At 43.6% G+C, this 10,668-nt stretch overlaps 1 non-coding gene across 1 annotated transcript; it reads right to left on the bottom strand.

Annotated features, from left to right (window-relative positions):
- Positions 1-285: 285 nt before the first annotated feature.
- Positions 286-357, bottom strand: TRNAH-GUG (transfer RNA histidin (anticodon GUG)). The gene has a single exon. It is a non-coding gene; the product is annotated as a tRNA-His (tRNA).
- Positions 358-10,668: the final 10,311 nt, after the last annotated feature.

The raw sequence follows: 10,668 nt of genomic DNA, 5'->3' as shown, positions 1-10,668 counted from the left end.
GCACAGAGGATAAGACTGAGTTTTTTTTTCACCATGCTCGGGACACGCGTCAAGCCAGGAAAGTGGGGGATGGAGGAGGCCGATCCCCCGGGGGCATTGCATCATTTTCCATTGAGATAACTGAATATTCGATTCGCAAAAAAAAAGAAAAAAGATACTGGATACTCTGCTACTACGTGGGCTTCAGCCCAGATAAAATGGAAACTTTTTTATTCTAGAGAAGAGGATCAAAGCCCTAAAGCATTAAGTTTTCGCCTGAAATAACAAAAACAAAATATTAAAATTTGTGGCTGCTGGGATTCGAGCCCAGGTCTCCACGGCCACAACGTGGAATTCTCACCACTAAACTACAGCCACATTTATGGATTTTTTTTGAAAACCAATGCCTTGATAATACGATCTGTATTCTGTTAGGAATACAAGGCCCTTGTATGGTAGTGACCAAATTAACACCCAACTCCAAGGAGATCATGTATGCCAGCCTTTTGCGTCTGTTCCATGTGCCCACCGCGAACACCGCTATCCCATTGTCACATTCGCCCGTTGTTGATCCCCTCCACCACCACCATAGCTGCTCCTCTTCCAATGCAACCGCTCGCAACCACTGTTAACGACACCTAACCGCCACGTCCTACTCGAGGTGCGGCCAACCTCGGGATGATTTCCTCCTTTTTTGATGGCTATGCTGCATCTCCTTCTCACATTGCAAGAAGGACGCTGCCGAAACTGAATACCAATCCCTAACAACATACATCCGGACGACCAAACTAAATGGAGAACAAGGAATCAAAGCTACATTGTTCAACTTAATTCATATTATGAAATGAGTTGGCCAATTTCACTTAGCTATAGTGTTAGATCCAACTTAGCGTGTAAATATTCTAACACGCCACACAATATAAAACTGCATGGCTAGCTGAAAATAAATGAACAACTGCATATAGTAAGCATAACTAGTATATATGATGGCCGTTCGAAATGACTACCGTAAATATTGAAAAGTAGCTTGACTTCGATCCTTCATCAACATTTCAATCCGGTATTCGATTTTTCCTAAATCGTACCAATAGACTTACATTTCCACATGCATGGGTTCATGCAAAACCTTTATCTCGAACCTGAGATAAAGGTGATTGGGTGACTATTATTTTAATCCAACAAAAGTAGTACTTTTAGCAATAGTGAGACGCACTCTCGCAAGTTATATCTAGATATTATTCACAATCCTACACTTCAGCCACATTCCTTCAACAAGATATTCAAGAAAGAATACATATAACCAATTATATTGGATAAACCAAATATAACCTGGAGGGTCATAATTTTTGTCTGATTCATTTTATTCAGTTAGATTCTGAAGCTATTCACATAAATAGATAGATTTATGAGTAATTTAGCTCACAATTGTACGCATTAGAAATGTAAAGAACATTAAACTTAAAAGACATAAAAAACATTATACTTAATTAATATTTGTTGTACTTAAACCTAATATTGATCAACATACTATGTAAGATTGTATGCAGAATATTGTGTGAGTAAAGAAAATATGTGTTTAGTTATAAAATAAGTAATAAAAATATAAAAAGGTTTAATATAAATTGTTGAAGATTGTTGACTCTATCATCCCGTGGTTGGCAAAAAGTGATGATGAATCTTGGATTTCTTATATTATAATAGATATAGCGCAATATAAAATTCCATGGCTAGGTGAAAATCCGTGCATGCTATAATGCCACAACAAGCGACATCTTTTTGGAATGTTCAAGTCTGCTGCAAGATAGTGAGAGGGCTCATAGGCGGACGCAGCGCCCCTGCAGCCCGGGCGTGTGCCCGGGCTTCGGTGCTGCTGGTCTCCTGGACGAAATCGATTATAGAGAGAAAAACGCATCTGATATCAGGGGCACAATCGGTGGCTTGATGGGGCATGTTTGCTTCTCGGCCTTGAGGCCATGGGCTTAGGCTATGCGGTGTGCGTCGCAGTTGAGAACGAGTTCGTCCTGGAAAAATACGAGGCAGGCAGGGGCGACTCTGTCATGTTCCCTGGTCCCCAACCTAGCATGCCTCTGAAAGACTGAAACCCCCTCCCGTCCGGCCGGCGGCTGCCCAGATTCGACGATTCCTCCAATCCTCAACCTCGCCCAGCACTGAAGGACGACGACGGCAGCTCATGGAGGACGGAGACCCAATTCCGGGAGGCGGGACTGCAGTTGCAGATCCTTCAGGCGATGGAGACGACGGGCATCCCGCGCAACAGCTATACTGTTCCCTAATTTTATACCCATTTAAATCAACTCTGATTGGGCTGGAATTTTTACAGTAGGTCAAAAATAGTTATATCTCGCCTGTGTAAAATTTACAAAGTTTTCTGAGCTTGATTGGGTGCCCAAATGATTTAAAAACATAGTGCAGTTCTCAGTTTCAGTTCCAGTAAACAGAGAGCAGCTTCAGCCTTAAGTCCCCAGCTTTCACTCGATTCTGTTGAGAATATCGCTCGAAATCATCGTTGTCTGGACCCTGTTTCGAGGTTCAGTGTTGAGCGGACGAACAACTTCTTCCTCCCCAGTAGAAAGTAGCCACATCTACCAACTTTGGTCAAATGTTTTTCAACTTGTAAAAATTGTAGAAAATTCATACTAACTCTATTTTGGGTGATTCAAATAGCTAAATTTGTAATTTTAAAAGATCTACATTGTGGTGTGATTTCTGTCGCATGATCATGTTAAAAATCCGAGAAGAATAAATCCCTTAATAGTGGTATTTCAAATTATGCAAACTTGTAAATTCTATATCTTGATAATCAAATTTGAGATCTTCTATGTTGTTCACTTATCTTCAGTTTTGTTACTTCATGCTAATTCCTATCATTTATAATATTAGCGCATATCTGCATTTGAATGTGTTATGACCGTGCTAATATTCGAATGTATTGTGAACTTGTGAACAATTAACTGTGTTTTAAACGCGTAATGTATTGTATCTATATTTCTGCATTAAAACTTTTGCGAAAACATGATTTGATCCATAGGATGCTTGTATATGTCGGACAAAAAATTTAGTGGCCTTGCGGCGGCCCCAGGTTTCGATAAATTCCTGGCTCCGCCTCTGAGAGGGCTCTGGAAGATCTGCGCATGTATATAGTTCCGTGTTGCCGTCCATATAGCCCACAACATAACACTGGCGCAGACAAAACCTTCATGTCACAATGACTCCATAAAGAAAGCCATTCCTTAGCAAACCCAAAATTATTGGCCAGAAGGTGCTCCACTAGTTCCTCATGTAGCACTTCCCAGGTGCTTCTCGCCATATTGCACTGGTGAAGTGAGTGCCACCACGAGTTGATAGGTTCATAACAAAGAGCGTAGGAGCATGTATCAGCGTCTCAACAAAGTGGTTTCTGTTGGTAGAGATTAATGCAATATGCGCCATCGACCCATGCCTTTCTGTCTGTTTTCGTTTTCACCAACATCTAGTAAGCAGATCGAACTGAAAAAACCATTTTCTCAAAATGCCAAGCCCACATATACTCATGAGGAACAGTGCCCAAAGGAATTGAGTGGATAATCTCCACATGCATAGGTAAGAAATGTGTTTCAAGTACCTGCATATTCCATGGTCGGGTTGTTTGTTCAATAAGCTCAGAGACAAATGTCGGTGGTCATTCTTGACGGAATCCCTTGGTAATCAGTTGTCCCTCCAAATCCTAGTATTCTGCCCACTGCCAATTCTTCTGATCAAACCCAGCTCAAGCACTTTGTGCCCCTCAATTATGGCTCTCCAAATTTTCGACGGTCAGGTCCCAGCTCGGCCTGCAACAAGTTTGTACCCAGATAATATATAGATTTAAGTACACGCTTGCTCAATGTGTTGGGACTAGTAAGGAGCCGCCCAGCTTGACGGACCAAAAGAGCCAAATTAAATTGCTCCATGTCTCTAAAACCCATACCGCCATCATGTTTTGGTCGTGTCATCAGGGCCGGTCCTGAGATTTTTGGGGCCCGGGGCGAAACTGGAATTTTAGGCCCTCTTATTGCAAACAAGAAAATAATAATTAATATGTTCATATTTAAAATTATTACCAATAAACACTTAAAATGTATAAATAGCAATATTACTATCAAAGTTGTATGCAAATCTAGCCATCACATTGGCCAGCTGGCCTGGTGTGGTCCCCGCTCGATGACTTAGCCTCCTTGCTTGCGTCGTGGGTGCATTAGGGCCAGTCATGACTCGTCTCTAGCTTTTTTTCCAAAGAATGTAGGTTGTAGTTAGATCCGCAAATAAACTTTTGAGTTCAGAGCATGCCTTATCATTGTTGTCGGATTGCCATCTGCCGCTACCACGGATGGACATTGCATCGTGTACTGTTTGATTTGTTTGTCGCTCTAGCTCTCTCTAATCATGCAATGCGGAATTTGGGAGCTCCGCTTCAAAGAAATCAGAGCGAAATTAAAAAAAATATGGCAACTTGTTACCTTTTATGGTGGAAAATATGGTGAACATATGCTGCTTTGTTAGCTTTTTTTAAAGATAACTCGCTCGTTTTATAATAATCAAAAGCCAAATGTACATAAATTAACATCAACGGGTTTTTTAGAGCCACACATGGCGATCATGGCTAAGAGCATCTCCAGCCGCGTCCCCCAAAGCGTCCCCCAAAGGGCGCCGGATTGAGCGTTTGGGGGACGTATTTCGTTGGTGCCGAGTTTGGGGGACGTCGCTCCCTAGTCGCGTCCCCCAAACGCCGCCCCCAAAATTTAAATAGATAGAATAAAACTCTTTACTAATATTTAAATCGGTTCAACATAAACAAAATACATATAAAACTTCGAAAAACATAATTAAATTACATATAAATTATTTTAAACTACTACTTCTTCTTCTTCGATGATGGCCCTGCCTCGTCGTCGTCATCACGGTGGCGCTTCCTGCTCGTCACCTCTTCCGAAGAGGTGGTGTCGGCCGACGCGTCGGAGTCCTCCTCATCGTCGCCGGTGCTCGCCGTCTGCGCCTTGGCCTTGGCGGTATTGGCCTTCGCGTCCGCTTCCGCCTTCGCACGGGCCACCGCCGCCTCCTCTGACCCTTGTTCCTCCGCGTCCTCCTCCACGCCCAGCCATTCCTCCGCGCTGTCAAGTGGCGGGAGGGAATCGTCGTCGCTGCTGGGCGTCGGAGCTTTGTCCCACCAATGGCGCCATCCAGCAGGCTTTCCCTCGTTGGAGGTGTCGGACGGGAGCTCGGAGATGTAGCTCATCGTCGTTGGAGGTGTCGGATGCGGCCGGTGAAGATCCAAAAGCGCCGACGTACGGGTCTTTATATTGAGCGCGGGACGGCGGCGCAGAAGTCGAAAAGTGCAGCGGTTGCTCTTCCGAGGAGTCCCGACTCCATTCCGGCGGTTGCCGCGTCGTCGACGTGGTTGCCAATGCAACGGTTCCGCTTCCCGGGAACTGCCACGCGGCCATGCACGACGAGACGCGTCCCTGCGTCGCCTGGGAAAACAGGGACGCCATTAACGTCGCTTGACCAAAGGTAGGCGACGGGGTTTTAGCCTTCTGTGCCGCTGACGGGTCGGCCCCACCACTCCCCGCCTCTCATTTCGTTGTGTCCGGCATGCCCGGTGCGTCCCCTGTGGGACGGGGACGGGCTCGGGGCGCCGGACACCGAATGGGGGCGCGCCGGACAAAAAAGGGCTTTGGGGGACGCGGCTGGAACGCATTTTCTGTCCGGCGCGCCCCAAATCCCTTTGGGGGACGCTTTGGGGGACGCGGCAGGAGATGCTCTAAAGAATTCAACTTGGACACATGGTCTAACTGACAAATGAAAAGGCCCTCCTCATCCAGGCACGACGTGAACCTAGAGACAGCTTAATCGTTGTGTATTTGCTAACAAACGGAGAAAAGACCCATTCTAAATACAGCAGAAAAAGGCCCACGGTCCCAGCCCACTGATCATAACGCTTCGTCCGTCGTCTTCCCCAGCAATACGCGAGGAAATGACGCTCCCGTCCGGTCCTTCTCCAATGGTGCCGCTGCTGCCACAAGATTTCTCCTCGCTCCCCGCTACTTAACAGCACCTACATGGGGCCCCCTCGGTCTCGGGGGCCCGGGGCGGCCGCCCCGCCTGCCCCCCCTCAGGGCCGGCCCTGCGTGTCATAGGTTCCCACGAAACCCAGTATGTTTTCCTTTGTCTTTCTTTTGAACCCCACCGAAAACCTCAGATGATGGAGTTGATAAGATCAGCCGAATGGAGATTAGCAAGCCATAAATTAGTCCTATTTGTGGATTTAAAATCGTGATACTTCAACATAGCATTTCATTATAAATACAAGACCACGTATGTAGTGATAAAAATAACACCTGACGTTTCAAGGATGTCATGTATGAAGTATGATTGCCTTTTGTGTCTATTTCATGTGTAAGGCATGAAAGTGTTAGATATGGGATGAGCCCACGAAAAATGTGTTTCTATCGTACATGCGACCTAGCGTGCACGGTTTCAACAAGTCTTTCTTTGGCATATGAATCCATCGCACTTAAAGTTACTAGTAAAGGGGCACGTGCAACGCACGTCTTTATATCAATATAAGAATACAATTATAAAATGTGTCAACTATATCCTTTAATAAGTAAGTATGTAAGATTTTCATGGGTCCAAAAATAGATCTACCACTTCTATTTGGTCTCGAGGTGTGATTATTTCACATGACATCATCAACACAATATTTCAAATTCCTTTGAATGCCAAGAGTCTGACCAAGGAAAACCAGGAACAGATCCAACACCAATATGAGAAGATAATTTTATAACTCAGCAACAACCAACAGACTTAGCAACTTCATACTGCAGAGAGTGGTTGGTGAGCTCCATCTTCCAGACCGCTGCTCAAATCCTGGCCTGGATGCGGGAAGAGATTTACTGTATCAAAATAAATAGTTCATATCTACACAAACAAACTGAACTGAAGTAGAGGGATGGCATCGTCATGTAACTACTTTTTAAAGAGGTTATCATAGCATGACAAGCTGAAAAAGAACTTGAGGTAAATTTATGAACCAGCATTATGGAACTGAATCACTTGCGCAATTTCTAACACGGGTTCCCGTTAGCGGTGTTTCCTGCTTACACTAACAAAATGAGAAAATCCCCAACTTCACATGCAAGAACTACTGTCAGCGCAAGTGACCATTAAGAACTAAAGATTTTTGTTTTCTTCCATGACTCTATAAACAATTGTATAATAGTACATCAAAAAATTAAGAAAGCCAAAAAATAACGTGTATCTAAGGGCAATGCCTCTATGTACCAATTGGGAAAGCAACGAAGTTGTAATTAGCACACGTAAAACTAACAATATTTAGCTACCGAGAGAAGTACATTTCAAGTTTTACTTATATCCAAATTCCAAGGGAATCCGTCAAAAAAAAAAATCCAAGGGAAAGGATTCAGTTTTATGTTACAACTAATGAGAAAAACCAATTGCAAGACGTTCAAACACCCTAAACAATCATCGCATATAAAAGAAAGTGAGGGAACTTAGAAGGATGGGGAGATTTAGCTACATCAGTCCGTTTCACCGGACTCGATCAGTTCACCCTGTCTCCTCTCCCTTATCGCCCTAGTTGAGAGTCGATTCCTCCTCCTCCCTGCCGCCCCTGGCCTCCTCTCTCCGGCGGCGATGCTGGCCGGCGAAGAGAAGGTTTAGGTGGTCTGCTCCTCTGTAAATAGTAGGCTAGGTTCTAGTTTAGGGCTACCTTTATGAAGTTTGGGCCTTGTGCTCGACTAGAGTGAGTCACTGGTTTGCGCGAGCCAGTTCCAGCGTCTCCTGGTGTTCGTCGCTTCCTTTGTGGCACTCTGGAGGACAGAGCCGGAGGCAGAGCGTGGCGGCGGCGCTGGGATCTCCTCCAATAAGCTCGTATTTGGTGGTGATTTAGATCAAGAAGATGTGTGTCTGCAGCCGTCTCTTCAGGCCACCGAGGAGGTGGATGGCAAGGATGGTGGCGGATGCGTATTCTTTCTCGAGCTGGATGGCCGGGGATCTTGTTGGCTGCAACCTGCGGAGCTTCTAAATGGCGGCAATTTGGCGCCGTTGTTACTCTAGGCCGATGCGGCCACTCCGCGCTGGGATGCTGCGTGTGGCGCAGCTCCTCCATCAACCTCCAGGCCGGTGTGCCGTCAAGGAGGCCTTTCAAGTTGAGTTCCGGCCGGAGTTCCCCGTTCTACCTGCGTCAAGTGGTGCGTCCCCGACGCCGACGCGAAAAGGCCGGCCGGCGACGGGATTCAAGCAGCGGTGGAGAGAAGAGGATCTTCTGGGACTGGACAGCGTTTGCAATTTTCTTTTTAGGGTCCTCTGTGTAAATTTCCTGGCCTGCTTTCAAGCTTCTTTCTTTCAGGGCCTGTACTGTAAAATGTACCCACCGAGTTAATGCAGCTTCTTCGGGGTCTTTCTAGACCCCGATCCCCTGTTCAAAAAAAAAAAGTCATGTTTCAGTAGAATGCATAAATAATTGCCTATGAAGACAATCTAATAATACCATTACAGGTCCCAGAAGCTAGTAAGAAAGAATAGCAACCTGTGAACTTCTCAGAGCTACCAAACATTCAGAAAAGGCCGAAGATAGCAAGAAAGAATGTCAATAATAAAAAGTGTATCACACAAACTTAAAATATATATTCATTGGACAAATAATGTTTTGTACTGATGGCACCAAAGGTTCTCATTTTCCTCTCAAAAGAAGGGTTGGATATATTTAATGAGCTTTTAGATGTATTACCATAAAGTTTCCAGCAAACAGAAAAACACTATTTAAATAACGACAATGTGATGCAAAACAGCTTATGATTACGATCTACCACCACTACTCCTGTGACAACATTGCAAAGGCACAAAAAATTGGCACAAAGTGTATTGGTGATTATTTAATATTCATTTGGTTGAGAAATTTACACAAAACTCAATCCCTTAATTTTATCTGAGCGTTGCCTCGCGTTCTTGCAGGAAAAAGAAACCGTTATGAACAATCGAATAAAAGTAAATGTTGGATGGTTCAACTTGAAAGAAAAATTTCATGCACCTCTACTCTTAGCACTTCCAGAAAGAGCATATGAACATTGCCAATAAGGTTCAGTTTTAAGATCCGTATAAATCCTGAAAATTTTAGGCTTCACAATGCATGTCTCCTAGCCTTCTTAATGATTTTTTTTACATACATAAGGAATGATACCGTGAGATCCCATAAGTGGGGAGCATATATATCTACATTAATAAAGAGAGTGGAGACTTACCTGTAGCTTTACATCAAATCAATGAAAGTTAGATCAAATTCGAAATCTGTAATAAGCCAACTTGAATATCAAAACTAAATACCGCGAATAAATCTTTGGTCAAATATTCAATAGCTATCTTTTTAAACCTCCCATACTACATCAATCATATAGAAGGGTAATAACTAAGAAGAACACACTATAGTGACACAGATTAAATGTTGTTTACTGTCAATTTCACATTCAAAACTATGAGGACTTGACGAACAGAGCAGAGCAGCGTTTTTGAATTAAAAAAAGTCCCGAACTCATTTTGGTTCAAACCTGCATTACTGAGCGCAAGTTGTACCCCTGTACATACCGAGCTCTTGTAAACAGAAGTAGTAGTTCAGATTTGGTTCATGCATAACTTTGAATCTGAGAAGTTGAAATTTGGTACATACACAACTCGTGTAAACATAAGTAGTATTGAGGAGTAGCAGTTCAGATTTGTAAATAGAAGTAGCTGCGCGATCTGAAGGAATGCAGAAGAACCAATCTAAACGACTGAAGCCCAGCTTCCTTAGTTTCTCATACAGCAATTACACAAACATAGACAAACAAAATATGAACTAAGCTGAACCAATCTGAACCAATAGAAGCTACAACACTGCACTATTTGGATATATACCAGTATAGAAGTGACATGGACCAATGAATGAACACAACAATGCACTATTTGGCACCATGAACAGAACAATGCAACTGGGGAAAGATTGATGAAAACAGAAAGTCTACCTTTATCTCCAGGTAACAGCTTCAGAGAGCCGGTGTTCATGTTGGCGGCGTCGAGCGTGCAAGGACCCAGTGTTCGCAGGCGGATGCAGCGAGCCTGTGGGATGAATATGCGGGGCGGCGGCGGACGACGCCGTCAAGGGCAGGACCATGCCAAACCAAAATAAGCTTCTACGTGTTTCATCTGGAATGAAGGAAGTATAACATTAGGGGTATGGGAATACACAAAAATAAGAACGCAGAAAAACCTTTGTAATTGGAATTTAGATGTAAATGTACATGTACACACTAACAATACTCAATACTCATATATACCTGTCTACAGGAGTGGCGTGCTTGAGAATCTCAGTGTAGATGTTGGTCCCTGCAAAGCCAAATCTTTCGGTCCATCTCTCCTACATAAGATTTTTAAAAAAAAAGTTTAGTAAACTCTGAAGGAAAACAACGATTCAAAAATATGAAGTAACTCTTGCTTGACACTTCCATAACAGAGGCTGTACTTTTTCGTTCGTGGTAAATAGTTGCGAATACTCATGAATCAATGGGAGCGTCTATAAAACACCTATTTTTCATGTTTAACTCGATGGAGATATGAGATAAAAGATCATTCTATTTTGAAAATGATTAGCATCAATGA

Source organism: Lolium perenne, chromosome 6 (genome assembly GCF_019359855.2).
Source record: "Lolium perenne isolate Kyuss_39 chromosome 6, Kyuss_2.0, whole genome shotgun sequence".
Classification (NCBI taxonomy): domain Eukaryota; kingdom Viridiplantae; phylum Streptophyta; class Magnoliopsida; order Poales; family Poaceae; genus Lolium; species Lolium perenne.
This window is presented reverse-complemented; position numbering and strand designations above follow the sequence as displayed.